Raw genomic sequence first — 9811 nt, 5'->3', positions numbered from 1 at the left:
AATACCAGACCTTGTGTGCAACATGGCTGCGCAGGACGTCGTGTGTGACGTTGCTGCGCAGGACATTGTACATGACGTCAGTAGGAAAGCGTTAAGCGTGAGTTAAATGGATGCGATTGTGTCAGAAACTTATGGAATTATTCGGATCCGGTCAGTTCATATTTAGGCCACGACTACGAGTCATATTTTTTTAGGCCACACCTATGAGTCAATATAGTAAAATTACTGAAACTCACGTGACCTCATTTAAACCAATCAAGATCTAGATGGGGGGGGGGGCATATTGTTTTTGCCCCGTCTGTTTGTGTTTGTTGGTTTGTGTGCAACTTTAAAATTGGCCATAACTTTTGAAATAATACAGGTAGAGACTTCATATTTGGTATGCATGTGTATTTCATGAAGCTGCACATTTAAAATGCAAACATGTCAAGGTCAAGGTCATTGTTCAAGGTCATACGCCAAATATATAGGTCAAATAACCAATTTTAACATTTTACATAGCTTTTTAACATACTAGATACTTGGCATGCATGTACGTATCCTGGAACCAAACATTTTGAGGGGTCTCATGTCAAGGTCAAGGTCACCATTCAAGATCACAGGTCAATTCAAGGTCAAATGTCAATTTTTGTGACAGTAACCTTTGGGGGCATTGCTGTTTCACAAACACAGCTTTCTTGTCAAAATTAAAGCAAGATCCAATTGAATGGTCAGAAAATGTTGACATGCTTATGTTCCTCCACGACAATCAAAAGACTGAATGACCCGATTCTCATATACTTAATATTTTGAATCTGGAGTAAACTAGGGTTCCAAAGGCAGATTTAGAGGGGTAGGAAGCAGCGTACGCCTACACTAAAATTTGCCAAGGTGCATTTTTTCAAAGAGGAAAATCGCCTAAAAAAGACCAAACTTTGATAAAATGAGATCGAAAAGAACCATATTGAGTGAAATAAGTCATGTTATTGTAGTACCGTATTTCTCCTAATAGTAGCGCCCGGGCGCCGTGCAAACCGATCAGGGGGCGCTCTTATTTCAGACCTTATTTTTCATTATCTAGAAATTTCACGGTCACTAAGTGCTATGAAACTCTATACACAAATACCGATCGGTAATTGCAGCTTCTCTGATAGTACGACGTTATCTTTCGATTATTTGAAATTGTAGACACCAAGTTTTATCTACAAGAGATCCAAAATGCCTGCCAAACGATTTTTTCCGCAAATTTTAACTTGTAATATCATCGGAGAGGAAAGCAGAAGTTGACAATATTGGAGTCAATGGCTAGCACTCGGGAGTGGATCGGATTTTCTCTGAGTACCCTAAGATCTACTTTAACCAAATATGAAATTCATTTTTTATAACAGAATGTTTGACGGATATATTTTAAACTGGGAATTTAATTAAAATAATCAAGTATTATCATTGTTTACGAATGGAAACAATCCAGCTGTATCCGGGGGAAAAGAGACCGGTCCCGAATGGTAGTGCAGTAATGTTTACGTTTTACGATGAAACGAAACACTTAAGAGTTTCTAATAGAATTTGTGTATGGAAACGGCGGAAAATCTCGTTTTTTACAAATGATGTATTCATGTTTAGTTTACTTTCAGCCTAATTAGCAATAGAAACCTTTTTTTTTCGATCGCAATACAAGATTCACCAGTGCATTGATATCTTTTAGTCAGTGGGTGGGGTTGACATTTGGATTCAAAACATGGGGGGGGGCGCTACTATTAGGGAGGGTGCTTCTATTAGGGGAAATACGGTATTTATCTACTTTTCCTTTATCACAAACACTGTCGTTTATACCCATTGACAGACCCCTGCTTTGTAAAACCTGGTGTGCATTTTCACTAAACTCGTCACAGTTTACATGTATTTTTAGATGTTAAACACATTAATTTGTCTATTAAGACTTTAAGAGTCTAAGATACCCTTGGGGAAGACCCAAAGTTTCTTGCATATAATCATGGTCGCTTTATTGTTCATTTGTAGGGGGTTACATTGCCAAACAGTTGCCCCCCCCCCCCAACCATCGGAAAACCCTGGATCCGCCCCTGGGTTCCCTTAAAGTATTTCCATAAAACAGAATTCCAATAGAAAACTAGAAAATGTGTCCATAGAACACAGATGTCCCCACTTCCACTTTGTCAGAACAAGTTATACATAATACATAAGTCCCTACCGGATGAGAAAAGCACAAATTCAAAAATTTGAAATACACACTTTGAAAGATCACAAAATCAGTTTGGGGACCTTACATTCAGAGGACTTGCACTTTGGAAGATGAACAATCAGTTTGAGGACCTTACGTTCAGACGACTTGCACAAACTAGCGTAAAAAGCACCCTTTAATTAAATATCTCTAGATTTAATTATACAAACTGAATGATAAACAACGGCATTCAAATATCAATTGAGTTGCTAAATATTAATAAGAAACAAGCCACAACCTACTCAGCCTGAGCTGTCTGTCAGTATTGGATGTTACAGCATTTGGCGACTGGTACCCTTGCTGGGAATCATCACTTGGAGACCTCTCCTGCATCTCATCATTCTGACCTGTTCAAAAAACAGCATAAAATGACTTCTAACCTATTCCCTAATATGGGGTTTCTGCAGCAAACAACATTTAGAAAGATGTGGATAAAAGATCAAACTGTTTACAGAAATGAAAATTTCATGTTAAGAAAGCATTAAAAAATTGTGGCAAAGTGAGAAATTGCTACTGCTACTCCCCCTTTGACAAAATATTTTCAACTGTTGTCTGCTGCAGGAGACCTAAAAACATGTTAGCAGGGCCTCTGTGGTAGCAAGGTTAGAGTCGCTGACTCATAATCTCTAGCCCCTCACTGCTGTGGGTGTGAATCCCAAAAGGAGTGAATATCCTTATGTGAGGAAGCCACCGGCTGGCTTGCGGTAGGTCAGTGGTTCTACCAAGTTGTCTGTCTGTGTAACTCAGGTGGGTTTCTTGGATCTTCCTCCACTTGTTATAAGCCGGGCGTCGCAAAATGACAGAAATACTGTCGAAGTGATGTGAAAAACCCGACAAAACAAGCAAAGACATGTTAGTATCTAGTATTGGAATACAATATACTCTTCGAAAAATATCACAATCTTTGTGAGGACCTTACATTCAGAGGACTTGCACAAAATATAGCCAATTATCGTTAAAAGGCAACAGTTCATTAAATACCTGCAGATTATGTGCTACAGTCTAAAAGATAAACAAAGGCATTCCGATTTCAACTTAATACCTATTGATTAACAAGATAAACACTTCCTAAATAACAGGCCAATTTTATCTCCGCCAGTTCTTACTATTGAGCTGTGTGTCTGTATTGGATGTAATAGCATTTGGCGACTGGTACCCTTGCTGACCATCATCACTGGGGGAGACCTCTCCTGCTGCTCATCATTCTGCCCTGTTGGAAAAAAACAGCATAACAAGTCATTTGAAATACACACTTTGAAAGATCACACAATCAGTTTGAGGACCTTACATTCAGAGGACTTGCACTTTGGAAGATAAACAATCAGTTTGAGGACCTTGAGATCCTGAAGACGACTTGCACAAACTAGCGTAAAAAGCACCCTTTAATTAAATATCTCTAGATTAAATTATACAAACTGAATGATAAACAAAGGCATTCAAATATCAATTGAGTTGCTAAATATTAATAAGAAACAAGCCACAACTTACTCAGCCTGATCTTACCATTGAGCTGTCTGTCAGTATTGGATGTTACAGCATTTGGCGACTGGTACCCTTGCTGGGAATCATCACTTGGAGACCTCTCCTGCAGCTCATTATTCTGACCTGTTCAAAAAACAGCATAACATGATTTCTAACCCATTCCCTAATATGGGGTTTCTGCAGCAAACAACATTTAGAAAGATGTGGATAAAAGATCAAACTGTTTACAGAAATGAAAATTTCATGTTTAGAAAGCATTAAAAAATTGTGGCAAAGTGAGAAATTGCTACTGCTACTCCCCCTTTGACAAAATATTTTCAACTGTTGTCTGCTGCAGGAGACCTAAAAACATGTTAGCAGGGCCTCTGTGGTAGCAAGGTTAGAGTCGCTGACTCATAATCTCTAGCCCCTCACTGCTGTGGGTGTGAATCCCAAAAGGAGTGAATATCCTTATGTGAGGAAGCCACCGGCTGGCTTGCGGTAGGTCAGTGGTTCTACCAAGTTGTCTGTCTGTGTAACTCAGGTGGGTTTCTTGGATCTTCCTCCACTTGTTATAAGCCGGGCGTCGCAAAATGACAGAAATACTGTCGAAGTGATGTGAAAAACCCGACAAAACAAGCAAAGACATGTTAGTATCTAGTATTGGAATACAATATACTCTTCGAAAAATATCACAATCTTTGTGAGGACCTTACATTCAGAGGACTTGCACAAAATATAGCCAATTATCGTTAAAAGGCAACAGTTCATTAAATACCTGCAGATTATGTGCTACAGTCTAAAAGATAAACAAAGGCATTCCGATTTCAACTTAATACCTATTGATTAACAAGATAAACACTTCCTAAATAACAGGCCAATTTTATCTCCGCCAGTTCTTACTATTGAGCTGTGTGTCTGTATTGGATGTAATAGCATTTGGCGACTGGTACCCTTGCTGACCATCATCACTGGGGGAGACCTCTCCTGCTGCTCATCATTCTGCCCTGTTGGAAAAAAACAGCATAACAAGTCATTTGAAATACACACTTTGAAAGATCACACAATCAGTTTGAGGACCTTACATTCAGAGGACTTGCACTTTGGAAGATAAACAATCAGTTTGAGGACCTTGCGATCCTGAAGACGACTTGCACAAACTAGCGTAAAAAGCACCCTTTAATTAAATATCTCTAGATTAAATTATACAAACTGAATGATAAACAAAGGCATTCAAATATCAATTGAGTTGCTAAATATTAATAAGAAACAAGCCACAACTTACTCAGCCTGATCTTACCATTGAGCTGTCTGTCAGTATTGGATGTTACAGCATTTGGCGACTGGTACCCTTGCTGGGAATCATCACTTGGAGACCTCTCCTGCAGCTCATTATTCTGACCTGTTCAAAAAACAGCATAACATGATTTCTAACCCATTCCCTAATATGGGGTTTCTGCAGCAAACAACATTTAGAAAGATGTGGATAAAAGATCAAACTGTTTACAGAAATGAAAATTTCATGTTTAGAAAGCATTAAAAAATTGTGGCAAAGTGAGAAATTGCTACTGCTACTCCCCCTTTGACAAAATATTTTCAACTGTTGTCTGCTGCAGGAGACCTAAAAACATGTTAGCAGGGCCTCTGTGGTAGCAAGGTTAGAGTCGCTGACTCATAATCTCTAGCCCCTCACTGCTGTGGGTGTGAATCCCAAAAGGAGTGAATATCCTTATGTGAGGAAGCCACCGGCTGGCTTGCGGTAGGTCAGTGGTTCTACCAAGTTGTCTGTCTGTGTAACTCAGGTGGGTTTCTTGGATCTTCCTCCACTTGTTATAAGCCGGGCGTCGCAAAATGACAGAAATACTGTCGAAGTGATGTGAAAAACCCGACAAAACAAGCAAAGACATGTTAGTATCTAGTATTGGAATACAATATACTCTTCGAAAAATATCACAATCTTTGTGAGGACCTTACATTCAGAGGACTTGCACAAAATATAGCCAATTATCGTTAAAAGGCAACAGTTCATTAAATACCTGCAGATTATGTGCTACAGTCTAAAAGATAAACAAAGGCATTCCGATTTCAACTTAATACCTATTGATTAACAAGATAAACACTTCCTAAATAACAGGCCAATTTTATCTCCGCCAGTTCTTACTATTGAGCTGTGTGTCTGTATTGGATGTAATAGCATTTGGCGACTGGTACCCTTGCTGACCATCATCACTGGGGGAGACCTCTCCTGCTGCTCATCATTCTGCCCTGTTGGAAAAAAACAGCATAACAAGTCATTTGAAATACACACTTTGAAAGATCACACAATCAGTTTGAGGACCTTACATTCAGAGGACTTGCACTTTGGAAGATAAACAATCAGTTTGAGGACCTTGCGATCCTGAAGACGACTTGCACAAACTAGCGTAAAAAGCACCCTTTAATTAAATATCTCTAGATTAAATTATACAAACTGAATGATAAACAAAGGCATTCAAATATCAATTGAGTTGCTAAATATTAATAAGAAACAAGCCACAACTTACTCAGCCTGATCTTACCATTGAGCTGTCTGTCAGTATTGGATGTTACAGCATTTGGCGACTGGTACCCTTGCTGGGAATCATCACTTGGAGACCTCTCCTGCAGCTCATTATTCTGACCTGTTCAAAAAACAGCATAACATGATTTCTAACCCATTCCCTAATATGGGGTTTCTGCAGCAAACAACATTTAGAAAGATGTGGATAAAAGATCAAACTGTTTACAGAAATGAAAATTTCATGTTTAGAAAGCATTAAAAAATTGTGGCAAAGTGAGAAATTGCTACTGCTACTCCCCCTTTGACAAAATATTTTCAACTGTTGTCTGCTGCAGGAGACCTAAAACATGTTAGCAGGGCCTCTGTGGTAGCAAGGTTAGAGTCGCTGACTCATAATCTCTAGCCCCTCACTGCTGTGGGTGTGAATCCCAAAAGGAGTGAATATCCTTATGTGAGGAAGCCACCGGCTGGCTTGCGGTAGGTCAGTGGTTCTACCAAGTTGTCTGTCTGTGTAACTCAGGTGGGTTTCTTGGATCTTCCTCCACTTGTTATAAGCCGGGCGTCGCAAAATGACAGAAATACTGTCGAAGTGATGTGAAAAACCCGACAAAACAAGCAAAGACATGTTAGTATCTAGTATTGGAATACAATATACTCTTCGAAAAATATCACAATCTTTGTGAGGACCTTACATTCAGAGGACTTGCACAAAATATAGCCAATTATCGTTAAAAGGCAACAGTTCATTAAATACCTGCAGATTATGTGCTACAGTCTAAAAGATAAACAAAGGCATTCCGATTTCAACTTAATACCTATTGATTAACAAGATAAACACTTCCTAAATAACAGGCCAATTTTATCTCCGCCAGTTCTTACTATTGAGCTGTGTGTCAGTATTGGATGTAATAGCATTTGGCGACTGGTACCCTTGCTGACCATCATCACTGGGGGAGACCTCTCCTGCTGCTCATCATTCTGCCCTGTTGGAAAAAAACAGCATAACAAGTCATTTGAAATACACACTTTGAAAGATCACACAATCAGTTTGAGGACCTTACATTCAGAGGACTTGCACTTTGGAAGATAAACAATCAGTTTGAGGACCTTGCGATCCTGAAGACGACTTGCACAAACTAGCGTAAAAAGCACCCTTTAATTAAATATCTCTAGATTAAATTATACAAACTGAACGATAAACAAAGGCATTCAAATATCAATTGAGTTGCTAAATATTAATAAGAAACAAGCCACAACTTACTCAACCTAATCTTACCATTGAGCTGTCTGTCAGTATTGGATGTTACAGCATTTGGGAACTGGTACCCTTGCTGGGAATCATCACTTGGAGACCTCTCCTGCAGCTCATTATTCTGACCTGTTCAAAAAACAGCATAACATGACTTCTAACCCATTCCCTAATATGGGGTTTCTGCAGCAAACAACATTTAGAAAGATGTGGATAAAAGATCTAACTGTTTATCGAAATGAAAATTCCATGTTTAGAAAGCATTGAAAAATTGTGGCAAAGTGAGAAATTGTTACTGCTACTCCCCCTTTGACAAAATATTTTCAACTGTTTTCTGCTGCAGGAGACCTAAAAATATGTTAGCAGGGCCTCTGTGGTAGCAAGGTTAGAGTCGCTGACTCATAATCTCTAGCCCCTCACTGCTGTGGGTTTGAATCCCAAAAGGATTTGTGAATATCTTTATGTGAGGAAGCCACCGGCTGGCTTGCGGTAGGTCAGTGGCATTCTGGCAAACTTTCGCATTCTGTTTCCGTTTTGCGTAGTTGCATGGAGGAGTAACAATATTGCTATTGTTATTTCAACAGCGACATCTTAAGAGTAAATGCCTTGCTTCTCGATAAAGTCAAGTGACGGGAAATGGCGACGATTATCGGATCAAACTGACCACCCTAATATAATATGGAAACTGGTCTTCCGGTGCCAAAGGTAAGCTCCGCCCTCGTCAATAACTTCCCTTGAATTTCGATACACACCCACGTAGACAAAACACACATTGGGAAGCCGGCAATATAAAATTAATTGTTTATATCATAACAACTTATTTAATTTTTCGCCTGCCTGTCTTCAATTTTCATCGATTGCACCGGGATTATCTTCCATAATCGCCCCAAAATACTAGTCAATAAAATATCCGGAAAAGCGATTTTTAAATCTGTCATTAAACATTAACAAACACGATTTATATGAGATTAAATTGGCTTTAAACACAGAAAAAGAACATAATTCGGCGTTGCAGAAACATTTTTTTATATTAAATAGTCATTTTTTCAAAAATTGTGTGAAACTTTTTATGTGGGTACGTTTTGACCAGAAAAGCGCTTATGTTTTGACCTGGTTTGGGTACGTTTTGACCAGGATGTGGGTACGTTTTGACTTGGGTACGTTTTAACTTGGGTACGTTTTGACTGGTTACCATCGCCCTAGCCGAACCATCAAACATGTAAACGGGATATATAAAAAATCCGTTCATCTAAACTTATTTACTCAAATTATCTGTATCATGTCGTCTTTAATTGACAAAGCAATGCGCTGAAGCAATTAGCGGAGCCCGAAAGCGAAGTAATTAGAGGTCTGGCTCCTAGTCCTAGAGTCGTCTCGTCGTAGAGGTTTGAACCCGGGTTCCGTCACATAGTTTGTGACTGTCTAAATATATCACAAAATCCTTTTTACGGCCATTTGCCTTTTTTCTGATTCATTGTATGTCAGTCTTAAGTGAACGACAAGATTAAACAAACTCTGTTCGGGTAAGTTTAGACCATGAAAAGTATATGCAGGTAAAGTGATCGCATTGATCGTGATACGACCTAAATGGTGATAAAAACTGCGTACGTTAAACAACAACAACAACAACAACAACGACATCAACAACAACATCAACAACAAAAACAACTCAGCCCTCTCATCAACCCAATTCACACAAGGGAATTCATGGAAATGTATTGGTAGGCTAAATATTCACTCATTTCTAAATTTCGTTTTGTTTTGTTTTGTGTTGGGTTTTACGTCACTTCGACAGTATTGCAGTCATTGCGCGAAGTCCGGCTAACCTCAAGTGGAGGAAGACCCCAGAAACCCATCTGAGTTGCACAGACGGACAACTGGGTAGAACCACTGACCTACCGCAAGCCAGCCGGTCTTAATTTCGTAAAAAATCATCAACTAAATTCAGATAAAACATATGTACGCTTTTTTTCTATTTTTGAATTACACTAAGTGGACATTTTCGCCATACAGGTCTACATTATTCCCAGCCAGCAAGCATATATATGGGCGATATCAGTAATCTGATATAGGTATTCGGATATTGCATAGATAAAGCATTGATGTATGATTTAGGATATAGTTTTTATGATATCGAGTCAATATCGGCGTGATGTTTGAACTCGATGGCATATCACGGGGATTATCAGTACTCCGATATAGGTATTCGGATATTACATAGATATAGCATTGATGTATGATTTAGGATATAGTTTTTATGATATCGAGTCAATATCGGCGTGATGTTTGAACTCGATGGCATATCACGGGGATTATCAGTAATCTGATATAGGTATTCGGATAT

General features: G+C 38.9%; 1 long non-coding RNA gene across 1 annotated transcript; it reads right to left on the bottom strand.

The window, feature by feature from the left end:
* Positions 1–2666: 2666 nt before the first annotated feature.
* LOC128227869 (uncharacterized) lies at positions 2667–6476 on the bottom strand. The gene is made up of 4 exons (XR_008259869.1): positions 6238–6476; positions 4980–5944; positions 3722–4686; positions 2667–3428 (listed from the first exon to the last, which is right to left on the bottom strand). It is a non-coding gene; the product is annotated as an uncharacterized LOC128227869 (long non-coding RNA).
* Between the last annotated feature and the right edge of the window lie 3335 nt (positions 6477–9811).

The sequence above is a fragment of the Mya arenaria genome, chromosome 3, assembly GCF_026914265.1.
Source record: "Mya arenaria isolate MELC-2E11 chromosome 3, ASM2691426v1".
Taxonomy (NCBI): domain Eukaryota; kingdom Metazoa; phylum Mollusca; class Bivalvia; order Myida; family Myidae; genus Mya; species Mya arenaria.
Note: the sequence above shows the minus strand (reverse complement) of the source record. Positions and strands in the feature narration are given on the sequence as shown.